Below are 14,464 nucleotides of genomic sequence, written 5' to 3' on the forward strand. Positions count from 1 at the left end.
ATACATTAATGAGGAATTACATCATTTTGGTTCAGTACACTGTAAACCCTTGTTAGTTATTATTACTCAACGTTTTGTGGAAACCCGCTGCACTAGTATTGTCACGTTCCTGACCTGTTTTCTGTTAGTTTTTGTATGTGTTAGTTGGTCAGGACGTGAGTTTGGGTGGGCAGTCTATGTTTTCTGTTTCTATGTTGGTTTAAGGGTGACCTGATATGGCTCTCAATTAGAGGCAGGTGGTTTTCATTTCCTCTGATTGAGAGTCATATTAAGGTAGGTGTTTTCACACTGTTTGTTTGTGGGTGGTTGTCTCCTGTGTCTGTGTTATGTTACGCCACATGGGACTGTTTCGGTTTTGTTTGTTCGGTTTATGTAGTCTGTTCCTGTTTTCATGCGTTCTTCGTTATACGTAAGTTCTTATGTTCAGGTGCGTCTACGTCGTTTGTTGTTTTGTAGTTAATCAAGTATAGTTCGTTTTGTGTCTTGTTTAAATAAATAATATGTCATCACACAACGCTGCATTTTGGTTCAATCCCTGCTCCTCCTCTTCGGATGAAGAGCCGTTACAAGTATACCAGAGTACAGTTACTTACAACGTTAGAGCTGACTTTACTCAAACTAAAAGTGTCCCAAATGGGCCACAATTTAAAGTTGATTAAACACAAAAAGTTTTAGTAAGTAGAGACATCTTTTAAATACATTGTACTTAACATAGTCTGCTAAATGAAGTATATTAGTAGTGTAACACACACTTAAATAATTTTAGCCCACCAATGGTAATTTCAGAGTTACCTAAACATAATAGTTTGAGCTAAATCTACTATATATTTGGAGTCTGGGCAACATGTTGAAGTATATGTCCATTAACTTGCTTTAACTCCCTACAATAACTTTAGTTGTAAGGTTCTGTTTGTACTCAAAACATTAAAGCCATGGCAACTTGTCACTTAACTTGGTTCTATCGTGTTAATTAAACTGTTTAAGTATCCAAACTGTGTAACTTTTGCACAACTTACTTACAATTCCAAGTCATATTCTATATTGTATATGTTAATATCACTTGATTAATACCTTAAGTAATTCGTGTTGAATCACTGTAATTAATTACTTTAGTTACTCTATTCTTTGGAGTGCATTCAACAAATACCTTCAACATGTTCAAGTTTGCTCAACTTTTATTGAGTAAATAAAACATAAAAGAGTATTAAAAAATGTAGCACATTTTAGTCCTGTGTAACTTGACATTTTTTGTTACGTAACTCAAATAATTTGTGGAAACCAGCCGCACTGCAAAATTTTAAGTCAAAACTACTCTTATCCTCTAACGAGTCACCCTCCCGGATCCGGGATCCTCCTCATCAAAAAAGCTGACTAGCATAGCCTAGCCTAACGCGACAGGGATATCATATAATATAATTTCATGAAATCACAAGTCCAATACAGCAAATGAAAGATAAACATCTTGTGAATCCAGCCATCATTTCCGATTTTTAAAATGTTTTACAGCGAAAACACAATATATATTTATATTAGCTCACCACAATAGCCAAACACACAACGCCATGTTTTCACCATGTTTCCACCGCAAAGGTAGCTTTCACAAAACCCACAAATAGAGGTAAAATTAATCTCTAACCTTGAACAACTTCATCAGATGACAGTCTTATAACATCATGTTATACAATACATTTATGTTTTGTTCGAAAATGTGCATATTTGAGGTATAAATCGTAGTTTTACATTGCAGCCACCATCACAAATAGCACCAAAACAGCCAGAATAATTACAGAGAGCAATGTGAAATACATAAATACTCATCATAAAACATTTATGAAAAATACATGTTGTACAGCAAATGAAAGATAAACATCTTGTGAATCCAGACAATATTTCCGATTTTTTAAGTGTTTTACAGCAAAAACACAATATATATTTATATTAGCTCACCACAATAGCCAAACACACAACGCCATTTATTCACCGCCAACATAGCTTTCACAAAACACAGAAATAGAGATAAAATTAATCACTAACCTTTGGACAACTTCATCAGATGACAGTCTTATAATATCATGTTATACAATACATTTATGCTTTGTTCGAAAATGTGCATATTTAGAGGTACAAATTCTGGTTTTACATTGTGAATAAGTAGCCATAATGCACCAAATTGTCCGGAGATATTTTGGACAGTCACGTAATCTAACCAAAGAACTCATCATAAACTTTACTAAAAAATACATGTTGTGCAGCAAATGAAAGATACACTGGTTCTTAATGCAACCACTGTGTTAGATTTAAAAAAATAACTTTAGTACAACATACAGCATGCAATATTGTGAGACAGCGCTCACCTCTTCTCCGCCTTGTTGGAGCCAACATATTCCACAAAAATACGAAATAACATCATAAATATTCTCTTACTTTTGATCATCTTCCATCAGAATGTTGTGCAAGGAGTCCTAGTTCCAGAATAAATCGTTGTTTTGTTTTAGAATGTCCATTTCTTCTGTCGAATTAGCAACTTTGGCTAGCCATGTGGAGGGCACATGTCCAAGAAATCTTTGCGCACTGAACGAAAAATTCCAAAATTCCCAATAAACGTCGAATAAACTGGTCAAACTCGGTTGAAAATCCTACTTTAGGATGTTTTTCTCATATGTATCCAATAAAATCAGAGCCAGAGCATTTCGTCGTGTATACGTAACGCATTTCAGAAGACAATGTTAGGTTCCCTGGTGCGCAGTTCAATACTGACAAAAGAGCGGACCTGTCACTCCAAAAGCTCTCATTCGGTCTCAGATCAAGCTAGACACCCCATTCAACATTCTACTGCCTGTTGACATCTAGTGGAAGGCGTATGAAGTGCATACAGATCCATAAATATAGGCCAGTTGATAGGCAGGCCCTGACACAGAGCCCCATTTTCAGAATTTTCACTTCCTGTTTGGAAGTTTGCTGCCAAATGAGTTCTGTTTTACTCAAAGATATAATTCAAACAGTTTTAGAAACTTCAGAGTGTTTTATATCCAATAGTAATAATAATATGCATATTGTATGATCTAGAACAGAGTACGAGGGCGTTTAATTTGGGCACGATTTTTTCCCAAAGTGAAAACAGCGCCCCCTATTAAGAATAAGTTAATATCCAAGTTCTTTATTTCAGTCCACTCTAAAGCAACTTAGCTTTACAACAGTTTTTTCTTAAAAAATAAAATTATATTTTATTTAAAACACTGCATCTTCAGAACCACACATCTCTAATTACATGAAACCACAAAACATGATTCATCTATTTTAGCCTCCATCAATAGATGAATGGCAATTCTGTGCAGCATGACTCATTTGAACATAACTTTTAAAAGGCTCAGATAACAAAACCCCAACTTTCAGTCAATTCAATACTGTGTAACATTGCAACATTCCCCATAAACAAACTTAACCTTTTAACCGTTCTTCCCTGTCTTAGGATCGCCAGTTAGGATCGCCACTTTATTTTAAGTTTGTGAAATGTCAGAATAATAGTAGAGAAAATTATTTATTTCAGCTTTTATTTCTTTCATCACATTCCCAGTGGGTCAGAAGTTTATATACACTCAATGAGTATTTGGTAGCATTGCCTTTAAATTGTTTAACTTAAGTCAAACGTTTTGGGTAGCCTTCCACAAGCTTCCCACAATAAGTTTGGTGAATTTAGGCCCATTCCTCCTGACAGAAATGGCGTAACTGAGACAGGCTTGTAAGCCTCCTTGCTCGCACACGCTTTTTCAGTGCAGTTGCAAACCGTAGTCTGGCTTTTTTATGGCGGTTTTGGAGCAGTGGCTTCTTCCTTGTTGAGCGGCCTTTCAGGTTATGTCGTTATAGGACTCGTTTTACTGTGGATATAGATACTTTTGTACCTGTTTCCTGCAGCATCTTCACAAGGTCCTGTTGTTCTGCTATTGATTTGCACTTTTTGCACCAGAGTACGTTCATCTCTAGGAGACAGAACGCGTCTCCTTCCTGAGCGGTATGGCGGCTGCGTGGTCCCATGGTGTTTATACTTGCATACTATTGTTTGTACAGATGAACGTGGTACCTTCAGGCGTTTGGAAATTGCTCCCAAGGATGAACCAGACTTGTGGAGGTTTACACATTTTTTTTCTGAGGTCTTGGCTGATTTCTTTTGATTTTCCCATGATGTCAAGGAAAGAGGCACTGAGTTTGAAGGTAAGCCTTGAAATACATCCACAGGTACACCTACAATTGACTCAAATTATGTCAATCAGCCTAATTAGCCTATCAGAAGCTTCTAAAGCCATGACATCATTTTTTTAAATTTCCCAAGCTGTTTATTAAAGGCACAATCAACTTAGTGTATGTAAACTTCTGTCGCACTGGAATTGTGATAAAGTGAATTATAAGTGAAATAAACTGTCTGTAAACAATTGTTGAAAAAATGACTTGTGTCATGCACAAAGTAGATGTCCTAACTGACTTGCCAAAACTATAGTTTGTTAACAAGAAATTGGTGGAGTGGTTGAAAAACGAGTTTTAATGACTCCAACCTAAGTGTATGTAAACTTCTGACTTCAACTGTATATGTACCAGTCCACAACACTACACAGGTATGCAAAATACTTCTCATTACAACTCCATGAAGATTCCCTATCCATTTTCATCTTCTGGGACCTCAACCATTTTTCGTTTGATGACGTCATCAATGTGAGATTTGTGACCAATGCCTCTAAAGCTTCCTATATACAAGGATTTAGGCCAACAACTTAATCGCTGATTTGTAAGGGAACTTCACAATGCCAATGTTCAGTTTCTCAAACAGTAACACTTTCAATTAAGCTCTACACTAACTGAAGTCAAGTTACTCTTGTATCTCTGTACATGTTAAGATTAAAGGCCAATAGTATTGCATGACTTTCTAAATTTTGTGACCGGTTTGACAGATCAAATCAAATGCAGGCAGACATTTTAGTTGGCATTTGCATACCAAACATTTTGTCGTCTTCAGTTGTTTTTTTATTTATTTTTATCCCTAATGTCTTTTCCTTATAGGATATCATTTCTATTTACAATTGTTTAGTGCCATAAATTATTTTGGTATTTTGCGGTTTATCAAAGCAAGGACCTTTGGCTTCATTCTCTCTCCATTAAAGTTTAACAACGCTTTTTGTATAAACCCAAACGTGTTCTTCATGCAATTCGGGTATCCATGTTGGAGTGAGCACATTAGCCCGTTCAAACATACAAGTGTATCAGGCCAGCAACGGAAATCCTTCATAACCACCTTCTCCTCAAGGACCACGTAGACTCTTCCTGGATGGAATGGTGCAGCAGCTCCATCTCCATCATCATGACTGAGATGATTGCTGCTGGTCTCCTGATGGCTGCAGGGTCTTGGGATGTTCCCTCCTGAGAAAGGACATGAAAATATAATTATCATGTCACAATATACTCTTATGAAGACACACAAGTAGTTTCTCCCATTCTTTATTTTGGGTCATAGAATGTTTGAACAACCTCTCACACAAACACAACCCACCGTGCAAGTTTTGAACACTCCAGAGTCATCCTCTTGGAGTATTGCAGGAAGACATCTGAGGACAACAGTTCGATCGGTTTTCACATCACGTGGTTGCTACAGAGAAACATTACAAACATGAACTATATACTATTTGTGTAAGGGTATCACTGATCTTAAAATGTAACATTTCAATACATTTATTTGCTTTTACATTTTGCTTACTGATTTAATTTAAATTATATACCTGGCTGTACAAATTCAGAATGGCAGCTATCTTCTGTCCATTTCTTCCAGTTTTTCCCTGCTTCTCTCTGGATAGGGCTAGCAAGCATTCTGTGTGTTGGTCCAACAAGGAATGAAATGAATCTCGGAGTTACTGGTTTGTGATGTGATGGTACTCAGAACATACAGTGGTTCCTAATTTAAAAGTTGCGAGCTTACGCCGCGGGACTTAGAGGTAATTTGTGGTTTAGTACGGTACACTGCGTAACCACTTCATTGCTCCAGAGGGGGAGTTAGAGCACTGATTATGCTTTTGGGTCCTACTGTGTCTCTAACTGACAATGAATGGATGACATAATTCTCAATAGAAACTGATAATTATGCACGACTTCAGTATTACTTACCAAAACTGTTGTTACACTAAGGTTTTTATTATTTTATTTTGTTAGGATTATTTTGCTCTTACTGTAGCACTGTAGGCCACTCCCGACCGGTTATGTTGTACAGCACAACAGTCTAAAAACACTGCATAACAGCGCAAGCTGTGTTGCTATAGATGCTGGTTCAATACCCATTCCGGCCTCAACTGGGAGACCCATGAGTTGATTGTAGGTTTTTCTCCCTCTAAAAACAGAAATAAATAATAAAAAAATAAACTGGCTTTATTTACAAATTAGAAACAATGTCTCACGCCATGTTGAAGAATGGCCTTTTTCTCGCTCATTTTATGTTATTTGAAAATGAAATCATCTCCAAAATATTGTTATTTTTTTTACTTCTTTATGATAGGGGGCAGCATTTTCACTTTTGGATGAATTGTGTGCCCATAGTGAACTGCCTCCTACTCTGTCCCAGATGTTAATATATGCATATTATTATTACTATTGGATATAAAACTCTCTGAAGTTTCTAAAACTGTTTGAATGATGTCTGTGAGTATAACAGAACTCATATGGCAGGCAAAGCCCTGAGAAAAAATCCAAACAGGAAGTGAGAATTCTGAGACTGGTCAATGTTCAACTCATCGCCTATTCAATTCCCTGTAAGATATGGATATGTTTGCACTTCCTACGCCTTCCACTAGATGTCAACAGTCTGTAGAACGTGGAATGAAGCCTCTAGTGTGATGTGGGGCCGGACGGGAGGTGTTTCAGTCATTGGTCTGGCAGAATGCCAGTTCCTGGTCATGCGTGTTCCAAATGATATCGTCTTGCTTTCCATAACTTCTAGAGACACAAAGGAATTCTCCGGTTGGAACGTTATTGGATAGTTATGATAACAACATCCTGAAGATTGATTCTCTACTTAGTTTGACCAGTTTATTCGACCTGTTATATAACTTTTTAAAGTTTTCGTCCGAGTTCGCCTGCATCTGCGCGAGCGTTTGGACATGTGCACTAAACATGCTAGCAAAAGTAGCTACTTAGACATAGGTAATGGACATTATCGAACAAAACAACGATTTATTGTGGAACTAGGATTCCTGGGAGTGCATTCTGATGAAGATGATCAAAGGTAAGGGAATATTTATGATGTAATTTCGAATTTCTGTTGACTCCAACATGGCGGAGAAATTTATTTATTTTTGAGCGCCGTCTCAGATTATTGCATGGTGTGCTTTTTACGTAATAAAAAAAAAAAATCTGACACAGCGGTTGCATTAAGCACAAGTGTATCTTTAATTCTATGTAAAACATGTATCTTTCATCAAAGTTTATGATGAGTATTTCTGTTATTTGACTTGGCTCTCTGCAATTTCTCCGGATATTTTGGAGGCATTTCTGAACATGGCGCCAATGTAAACCGAGATTTGTGGATATAAATATGCACATTATCGAACAAAACATAAATGTATTGTGTAACATGATGTCCTATGAGTGTCATCTGATGAAGATCATCAACGGTTAATGATTAATTTTATCTATCTATCTTTTTTTGTACTATCTTTTGCTGGGAAAATGGCTGTGTTTTTCTGTGGCTATGTACTGAGCTAACATAATCGTTTGGTGTGCTTTCGCCGTAAATCCTTTTTGAAATCAGACATGTTGGCTGGATCCCGGCTGCTACCGTCCCACATATCCCAGAGAAGTTAAACAAAGCGATTATTATTATTAATTTAGAAGTACATAAAAGCCTGTTGGATTTTCCCACAGATATATTATTAACCCTGTTATTAGCAGGACAATATATATTGGTCATATTGGTCATGGCTCCCGAGTGGCACACAATGGAACTGCCTTTCAGTTCTCCAGCTGTATCCACTGAAAGCGTGCAAGGTTCAAGGCACGAGGGCAGGGGTCACGGGATGGGTCGCAGAGCCGCGCACAGAAGACCGACCTAGCCCATGGGGAAGAAAGGAGGAGGAAGGGGGAGGCCAGCATCCTGGAGTCGCCTCTTCACTGTTGATGTTGAGACTGGTGTTTTGCAGGTACTATTTAATGAAGCTGCCAGTTGAGGACTTGTGAGGCGTATGTTTCTCAAACCAGACACTCTAATGTACTTGTCCTCTTGCTCAGACACTCTAATGTACTAGTCCTCTTGCTCAGTTGTGCACCGAGGCCTCCTACTCCTCTTTCTATTCTGGGTAAGGCAGTTTGCGCTGCTCTGTGAAGGGGTAGTACACAGTGGTGTATGAGATCTTCAGTTTCTTGGCAATTTCTCGCACGGAATAGCCTTCATTTGTTCAGAACAAGAATAGAATGACGAGTTTCAGAAGAAGGTTATTTGTTTCTGGCAATTTTGAGCCTGTAATCGAACTCACAAATGCTGATGCTCCAGATACTCAACTAGTCTAAAGAAGGCCAGTTTTATTGCTTCTTTAATCAGAACTGTTTTCAGATTTGCTAACATATTTGCAAAAGGGTTTTCTAATGATCAATAAGCCATTTAAAATGATAAACTTGGATTAGCTAACACAACGTGCCATTGGAACACAGGAGTGATGGTTGCTGATAATGGGCCTCTGTACGCCTATGAATATATTCCATAAAATAATCTGACGTTTCCAGCTACAATAGTCATTTACAACATTAACAATGTCTACATTGTATTTCTGATCAATTTGATGTTATTTTAATGGACAAAAAAATTGCTTTGCTTTCAAAAACAAGGACATTTCTAAGTGACCCCAAACTTTTGAATGGTAGTGTATACTTAATCGTACAAACCTTGCCGTGAAGTCAGCCACCTTTGTGTGAGGTAGACTACTGCACATGCATTTGGAGAAAGTGCGGTATGATCACAGAGAAGACATTGCCTTTGGCCGATGAGCGTGCTTCAGTTTAAAAGAATACATCCTTCCAGATGCCCGCCCAAAATGTCAAATTGACCAGCTTTTTTATGACATGTAGTTAACTCTTTCGAGGTTATATCACTTGAACATAAACATTACTCTTAATTCAGGGCTTCATACGCCACATTTTCTTGGAGACAGACAGACATCCACAGTGACACTTTACACACGACTAATCTAATAATTACCAATGCCCAATTAACACCATGTTAATCACTTTTAGGCTCAGGTGCAAGCTACATTTAATCAACACTAGACCTCTTCCTCGATCAGATACAAAACAGTTTTAAAACCTAGATTGAATTGGACACTAGGAGCCCTGGGAATTGGACACCTGGAGCTTAAGGACCATGTCCTGAACACATTGGGCGTGTAATGTAATTGCGCCATAATTATGGGAATATAGGCCTCCTGATAACATTTTGAGTTGGCCTCCATCCTCACCCTGTCACCGTTCAAATAGGTTTGGCCCTAACCAATTGGGGCATTACTACACTTAGCAATCTGTATTATTCTCACTGTTAGGCTTTGAGCTGCCTACATAATTCTGCCTACATCATGCCAGAGAGTAAGCATGTCTACCACCTATACACCACACGCACTGACAGAGTACAATTGTATAGAGGGCCAGATTAGGGTCAGCACACTGTCACGTTCCTGACCTTATTTTCCTTTGTTTAACTTTGTTTAGTTGGTCAGGACGTGAGCTGGGTGGGTAGTCTATGTTATGTGTTTCTATGTGGGGTTAAATGTGTTGCCTCATATGGTTCTCAATTAGAGGCAGGTGTTTGACGTTTCCTCTGATTGAGAACCATATTAAGGTAGGCTGTTCTCACTGTTTGTTTGTGGGTGATTGTTCCTGTGTCTGTGTCTGTTGCACCACACGGGACTGTTTCGTTTGTTCATTCGTTTGGCTAGTCTTTCCTGTTCGTGCGTTCTTCGTGTCTATATGTAAGTTCTTATGTTCAGGTCAGTCTACGTCGTTGGTTTGTTATTTTGTTAATTATCAAGTGTAGTTCGTGTCAGTGTTCGTCTTGTCAAATAAATTCATTATGTCTACATTCAACGCTGCATTTTGGTCCGACCCTTACTCCTCCTCCTCATCCGAGGAGGAGGCATTAGACAGCCGTTACAGAATCACCCACCAACAAAGGACCAAGTGGCGTGGGAGAAAGCAACAGCGATCGCAGGATTCATGGACATCAATCAATCAATCAAGTTTATTTTATATAGCCCTTCGTACATCAGCTAATATCTCGAAGTGCTGTACAGAAACCCAGCCTAAAACCCCAAACAGCTAGTAATGCAGGTGTAGAAGCACGGTGGCTAGGAAAAACTCCCTAGAAAGGCCAAAACCTAGGAAGAAACCTAGAGAGGAACCAGGCTATGAGGGGTGGCCAGTCCTCTTCTGGCTGTGCCGGGTGGAGATTATAACAGAACTATGCCAAGATGTTCAAAAATGTTCATAAGTGACAAGCATGGTCAAATAATAATCATGAATAATTTTCAGTTGGCTTTTCATAGCCGATCATTAAGAGTTGAAAAACAACAGGTCTGGGACAGGTGGCGGTTCCATAACCGCAGGCAGAACAGTTGAAACTGGAATAGCAGCAAGGCCAGGCGGACTGGGGACAGCAAGGAGTCACCACGCCCGGTAGTCCCGACGTATGGTCCTAGGGCTCAGGTCCTCCGAGAGAAAGAAAGAGAGAAGGAGAAAATTAGAGAGAGCCAAGATTTTCAAAATGTTCATAAATGACAAGCATGGTCAAATAATAATCAGGAATAAATCTCAGTTGGCTTTTCATAGCCGATCATTAAGAGTTGAAAACAGCAGGTCTGGGACAGGTAGGGATTCCGTAACCGCAGGCAGAACAGTTGAAACTGGAATAGCAGCAAGGCCAGGCGGACAGGGGACAGCAAGGAGTCATCATGCCCGGTAGTCCTGACGTATGGTCCTAGGGCTCAGGTTCTCAGAGAGAGAGAAAGAAAGAGAGAACGAGAGAATTAGAGAGAGAGCATACTTAAATTCACACAGGACACTGGATGAGACAGGAGAAGTACTCCAGGTATAACCAACTGACCCTAGCCCCCCGACACATAAACTACTGCAGCATAAATACTGGAGGCTGAGACAGGAGCGGTCAGGAGACACTGTGGCCCCATCCGAAGATACCCCCGGACAGGGCCAAACAGGAAGGATATAACCCCACCCACTTTGCCAAAGCACAGCCCCCGCACCACGAGAGGGATATCTTCAACCACCAACTTACAATCCTGAGACAAGGCCGAGTATAGCCCACAAAGATCTCCACCACAGCACAAACCAAGGGGGGGCGCCAACCCAGACAGGAAGATCACGTCAGTAACTCAACCCACTCAAGTGACGCACCCCTCCTAGGGACGGCATGAAAGAGCACCAGTAAGCCAGTGACTCAGCCCCTGTAATAGGGTTAGAGGCAGAGAATCCCAGTGGAGAGAGGGGAACCGGCCAGGCAGAGACAGCAAGGGAGGTTCGTTGCTCCAGAGCCTTTCCGTTCACCTTCACACTCCTGGGCCAGACTACACTCAATCATATGACCTACTGAAGAGATAAGTCTTCAGTAAAGACTTAAAGGTTGAGACCGAGTCTGCGTCTCTCACATGGGTAGGCAGACTGTTCCATAAAAATGGAGATCTATAGGAGAAAGCCCTGCCTCCCGCTGTTTGCTTAGAAATTCTAGGGACAATTAGGAGGCCTGCGTCTTGTGACCGTAGCGTACGTATTGGTATGTACGGCAGGACCAACTCGGAAAGATAGGTAGGAGCAAGCCCATGTAACGCTTTATAGGTTAACAGTAAAACCTTGAAATCAGCCCTTGCCTTAACAGGAAGCCAGTGTAGGGAAGCTAGCACTGGAGTAATATGATCAAATTTATTGGTTCTAGTCAGGATTCTAGCAGCCGTATTTAGCACTAACTGAAGTTTATTTAGTGCTTTATCCGGGTAGCCGGAAAGTAGAGCATTGCAGTAGTCTAACCTAGAAGTAACAAATGCATGGATTAATTTTTCTGCATCATTTTTGGACAGAAAATTTCTGATTTTTGCAATGTTACGTAGATGGAAAAAAGCTGTCCTTGAAACAGTCTTGATATGTTCGTCAAAAGAGAGATCAGGGTCAAGAGTAACGCCGAGGTCCTTCACAGTTTTATTTGAGACGACTTTACAACCATCAAGATGAATTGTCAGATTTAACAGAAGATCTCTTTGTTTCTTGGGACCTAGAACAAGCATCTCTGTTTTGTCCGAGTTTAAAAGTAGAAAGTTTTCAGCCATCCACTTCCTTATGTCTGAAACACAGGCTTCTAGCGAGGGCAATTTTGGGGCTTCACCATGTTTCATTGAAATGTACAGCTGTGTGTCATCCGCATAGCAGTGAAAGTTAACATTATGTTTTCGAATAACATCCCCAAGAGGTAAAATATATAGTGAAAACAATAGTGGTCCTAAAACGGAACCTTGAGTAACACCGAAATGTACAGTTGATTTGTCAGAGGACAAACCATTCACAGAGACAAACTGATATCTTTCCGACAGGTAAGATCTAAACCAGGCCAGAACTTGTCCGTGTAGACCAATTTGGGTTTCCAGTCTCTCCAAAAGAATGTGGTGATCGATGGTGTCAAAGGCAGCACTAAGGTCTAGTAGCACGAGGACAGATGCAGAGCCTCGGTCTGACGCCATTAAAAGGTCATTTACCACCTTCACAAGTGCAGTCTCAGTGCTATGATGGGGTCTAAAACCAGACTGAAGCATTTCGTATACATTGTTTGTCTTCAGAAAGGCAGTGAGTTGCTGCGCAACATTTTTTTCTAAAATTTTTGAGAGGAATGGAAGATTCGATATAGGCCGATAGTTTTTTATATTTTCCGGGTCAAGGTTTGGCTTTTTCAAGAGAGGCTTTATCACTGCCACTTTTAGTGAGTTTGGTACACATCCGGTGGATAGAGAGCTGTTTATTATGTTCAACATAGGAGGGCCAAGCACAGGAAGCAGCTCTTTCAGTAGTTTAGTAGGAATAGGATCCAGTATGCAGCTTGAAGGTTTAGAGGCCATGATCATTTTCATCATTGTGTCAAGAGATATAGTACTAAAACACTTAAGTGTCTCTCCCGATCCCAGGCCCTGGCAGAGCTGTGCAGATCCAGGACAGCTAAGCCCTGGAGGAATACGCAGATTCAAAGAGGAGTCCGTAATTTGCTTTCTAATGGTCATGATCTTTTCCTCAAAGAAGTTCATGAATTTATTACTGCTGAAGTGAAAGCCATCCTCTCTTGGGGAATGCTGCTTTTTAGTTAGCTTTGCAACAGTATCAAAAAGAAATTTTGGATTGTTCTTATTTTCCTCGATTAAATTGGAAAAGTAGGATGATCGAGCAGCAGTGAGGGCTCTTCGGTACTGCACGGTACTGTCTTTCCAAGCTAGTCGGAAGACTTCCAGTTTGGTGTGGCGCCATTTCCGTTCCAATTTCCTGGAAGCTTGCTTCAAAGCTCGGGTATTTTCTGTATACCAGGGAGCTAGTTTCTTATGACAAATGTTTTTCGTTTTTAGGGGTGCAACTGCATCTAGGGTATTGCGCAAGGTTAAATTGAGTTCCTCAGTTAAGTGGTTAACTGATTTTTGTCCTCTGACGTCCTTGGGTAGGCAGAAGGAGTCTGGAAGGGCATCAAGGAATTTTTGTGTTGTCTGAGAATTTATAGCACGACATTTGATGCTCCTTGGTTGGGGTCTGAGCAGATTATTTGTTGCGATTGCAAACGTAATAAAATGGTGGTCCGATAGTCCAGGATTATGTGGAAAAACATTAAGATCTACAACATTTATTCCATGGGACAAAACTAGGTCCAGAGTATGACTGTGGCAGTGAGTAGGTCCAGAGACATGTTGGACAAAACCCACTGAGTCGATGATGGCTCCGAAAGACTTTTGGAGTGGGTCTGTGGACTTCTCCATATGAATATTAAAATCACCAAAAATTAGAATATGATCTGCTATGACTACAAGGTCTGATAGGAATTCAGGGAACTCAGAGAGGAACGCTGTATATGGCCCAGGAGGCCTGTAAACAGTAGCTATAAAAAGTGATTGAGTAGGCTGCATAGATTTCATGACTAGAAGCTCAAAAGACGAAAACGTCATCATTTTTTTTTTTGTAAATTGAAATTTGCTATCGTAAATGTTAGCAACACCTCCGCCTTTGCGGGATGCACGGGGGATATGGTCACTAGTGTAACCAGGAGGTGAGGCCTCATTTAACACAGTAAATTCATCAGGCTTAAGCCATGTTTCAGTCAGGCCAATCACATCAAGATTATGATCAGTGATTAGTTCACTGACTATGACTGCCTTGAAAATGAGGGATCTAACATTAAGTAGCCCCATTTTGAGATGTGAGG

Source organism: Salvelinus namaycush, chromosome 36 (genome assembly GCF_016432855.1).
Source record: "Salvelinus namaycush isolate Seneca chromosome 36, SaNama_1.0, whole genome shotgun sequence".
NCBI lineage: Eukaryota > Metazoa > Chordata > Actinopteri > Salmoniformes > Salmonidae > Salvelinus > Salvelinus namaycush.